The sequence below is a fragment of the Tupaia chinensis genome, unplaced genomic scaffold (assembly GCF_000334495.1).
Source record: "Tupaia chinensis unplaced genomic scaffold, TupChi_1.0 Scaffold000208_1, whole genome shotgun sequence".
NCBI classification, from domain to species: domain Eukaryota; kingdom Metazoa; phylum Chordata; class Mammalia; order Scandentia; family Tupaiidae; genus Tupaia; species Tupaia belangeri.
Window position 1 is genome coordinate 1,932,552 of NW_006159683.1, and position 3,935 is coordinate 1,936,486.

General features: G+C 38.6%; 1 pseudogene; it reads left to right on the forward strand.

Moving 5' to 3' along the window:
- Positions 1-1,804: 1,804 nt before the first annotated feature.
- Positions 1,805-2,862, forward strand: LOC102468146 (60S ribosomal protein L5 pseudogene; annotated as a pseudogene).
- The last annotated feature ends 1,073 nt before the right edge of the window (positions 2,863-3,935 follow it).

Sequence of the window (3,935 nt, forward strand, 5' to 3'; positions counted from 1 at the left end):
TTATTTATTTTGGCGGTAGGAGGATCAGGGGTTTCATGGAGAAAGTTTAACAACTGCATGAACATTTAAGATTAAATTTCTTGTCTTCTAGAGCCTTGTCTTCTGCAGACAAAATAAACACGATCATTATTGTCCATTAAGTTTTCTGAGAGATCCATAATTGTTCAATAGATGATAGTGATGCATTTAGTTTCATTATGAAGTTATTATTAATTATTTGCTATTGTCAATTCCAAACTGATAAATCAAAGCAGTACAGTGATACCTACTAGAACCAGGGCTGAAGGATATGGAGTACTCTCGTTCCCCTGTCTCCTTTTTTTGAATAACTGCAGGGGTAAAGCAAGTACAAAAGTCCAAATCTGGCTCATGAGTGCATCTGTTCTCTGACAGAATACCTGCTGAATGACACTGGAGATTTGGATTAGTTCTGCTTTGTAACTGACCCTGGCATAGTGCCCAGAGAATAAGATCCAAAGGGTACTCCTAGTGTGCACCGCAGGGCTGTAGCAGTCTCTGATGAGACTACTAGGGGTGGTGTTGGCAGCACATGGAATAAAGAATAAAGAAATACAGGCTTTCTGGATCTGATACTGGAACTCTGGAAAGTGGGACGAGGTGGGAATGATGTTTCATGCCAGACCAGTGTTTTCAAATATAATTAATTGCTTGCATATCCCTAACAGTTAAAAATAATTGAGCACATCTTCCAACATGAGGTGATTTATTTGTTTACACATTGATACATGCATTATTATAATATGTATGTATGTATACAAAATAGAATTTAAAAATATAAACAAGGGGGCACCAGGTGGCATAGTAGTTAAGGCACTGGACTTCCATATGGCAAATAGTGATTGGAGTCCTGGGCCAGGTGGCTTGATACTCATATTGGGAACATGTGCTTGTGTGCTCAAAATCCCAAAAGGAGAATGAAGGAGACAAAATTGTGGCATGGTCATTCTCATTGGAGAGTGATTTTTCAATTTCCCTCTCTCTGTCTCTCTCTGGTAAGTGCACTCACCCTATGGCAAAAACATAAAATAAAATAAAATAAAATAAAATAAAATTTGTTATGTGTACTTGCTAAACCTTAATGAATGGTCTTAAGCAATCCCTGAAGTGTACTTCCCATCTCCCCTTCACACACACACACACACACACACACACACACACAGTACACCACTCGTCTAGACTTGACAGGTACAGGCTATCCTGGTCTGTCTTTAGAATCTGCCAGTCCCCTGAAGGGCAACTATGATAAAGAATTTTAATGTTTACAAATAAGATTGTATGATTTCTCTACTTCATTGCTGTATGGTGTTGAGGGCCTGTCTTATTGGCTGTCCCCCAGGCTGGATATAGGCAGTTTCACGTTTGTTATGCTAACTGGTGCAGGTTCATCACTTCTATATCACAACTCTCAACAGGATAACACCTAGGATGTAAAGTGAGCAGATCTTCAGCAAAAATGACTTAGGGGGAAAATGTGAAATAATTGAATTTGCTTGTCTTCACAGTCTGTATTCTATAAAGTACCATAATGCAATATTACAGTCCACTCACACCCTTCCTTAGGGAAGAACTTTGTGGTTTCCTACTCTCTGAGTGGAATGTTACAAAGGATATTTTAAAATACTGGAATAGACCTATGACTTTACTAATGATGTTTATGTTTTAAAATATTCCTTAAAATTAAGAAATGATATAACAGTGGAAAAATAAAAGAAAAAAGATCAAGGAACATTTGAAAAATTTACTATATTTGTTCAGAAACAATATTTCTGGAAAGATTGTGTGTAATGGCAAATAAGGGTTTCCCTTTTATCAATACTGCGCCTGTGCAGATGCTATGGTCTTTTACCCCCTGTAGTGCTTGTGGGCCTGCAGGTCGGCCTGGGCTGCAGCCGTGGGTCTCTGTTCTGCAGGATGGGATTTATTAAAGTTGCCAAGAATAAGACCTACTTTAAGAGATACCAAGTGAAATTTAGAAGACGATGAGAGGGTAGAACTGATTACTATGCTCAGAAATGCTTGGTGATCCAGGATAAAAATAAGTACAACACACCCAAATACAGGATGATAGTTCATGTAACTAACAGAGAGATCATTTCTCAGATTGCTTATGCCCGTTTAGAAGGGGATATGATAGTCTGCACAGTTTATGCACACGAACTACCAAAATACGGTGTGAAAGCTGGCATGATAAATTATGCTGCACCATATTGTACTGGCCTGCTGCTGGCCCACAGGCTTCTCAATAGGTTTGGCATGGACAAGATCTATGAAGGTCAAGTGGAAGTGACTGGAGATGAGTACAATGTAGAAAGCATCGATGGTCGACCTGGTGCCATTACCTGCTATTTGGATGCAGGCCTTGCCAGAACCACCACTGGTAATCAAGTTTTTGGGGCCCTGAAAGGAGCAGTGGATGGAAGCTTATCTATTCCTCATGGTACCAAACGATTCCCTGGTTATGATTCTGAAAGGAAGGAATTTAATGCAGAAGTCCATTGGAAGCACATCATAGGCCAGAGCGTTGCAGACTACATGTGTTACCTAATGGAAGAAGATTAAGACACTTATAAGAAACAGTTCTCTCAGTACATAAAGAATAATGTAACTCCAGACATGATGGAGGAGATGTATCAGAAAGCTCACACTGCTCTATGAGAGAACCCAGTCTATGAAAAGAAACCCAAGGAAGAAATTAAAAAGAAGAGGTAGAATCGTCCCAAGATATCCCTTGCGCAGAAGAAAGACCCAGTAGCCCAGAAGGCAAGCTTTCTCAGAGCTCAGAAGCGGGCTGCTGAGAGCTAAACCAAACAATTTGCTATGACTTTATTCAAGATAAAAGATAATCAACTACAATGAAGCAACAAGAACTAAAAAGAATTTCCCTTGTTTCTAAGATATTTGTTATATTTTGAAGCATTATACTTTACATGTTTAAGACCAGCCCCACATCCTGCTGGTTAAGGGAACCGAATCATACCACAGTTCAGTCCTGGTCTCAGTTGCTTAAAACAAAGTAAACCCAAACCTAAAACAACACATTAAGTTTAAATGTTTTAATTATAAATCAAGGAATATTCTTTTTTTCCTGGCTTTGCCTGAGCCCCATCATCTGCAGTCCTTCCATCTCTCAAAATCCTTCTCTTCTCCTTTTTTCTGTATCAAGTATTTTGAAGTTCATCTTTAACACAGTCAGAACTAGTCATTTCCTTCTAGTTTACATGTTATACACTGCGGTACTTTTCATCATCACCCTGATTAATAACAGCTACTATGTTCCAGCTAATACTTTATCAATGGTAGCTCTAGGAAGACCTCAAGTCTAGGTCTAGCTACGTGGCCTAGAAGTTAAGGGGGCTGGATTCCACATGCCTGAGTGCACAGTTCAAATCCCAGCCTCGGTAGCTTGGAAAATACTCTGGGCACATGTGTGGATGACTCAAATCCTGACAGGATGGAAACATAAAGGAAAAGAGATTATTGTATAACCGTGCTCTACTGGGGGGTGTTTTCTCCCTCTTCCTCTCTGTCTTTCTGGCAAGCCTATGCACTCACTAGCAAAATTTAAAAAAATAAACAGTTCAAATCTGTCTGACATCAAAGTCCATATCCCTCTTTCATATTGTGCCTCATAAACTATAATGACTAGACCAGGATGCCTAAAAGACCAGTATGGCATTGCAGCATCTCACATACCACCTTGTACAAAAGAGGTAATCTGTTCATTTAAATTGATAAATACAAAACAATTATTTTGAATATACAAATTCAAATTACAGGTATTAATATATAAGTTAATATGCCATTTTTTGGCCTTTAAAAATTCATATATTTTTAAAATTTACTAATTTATTTTATTTTAATTTGACCAAAGAGAGAGAGAGAGAGAAAGTGAGAAAGCAAGCCACCAGGTCCGG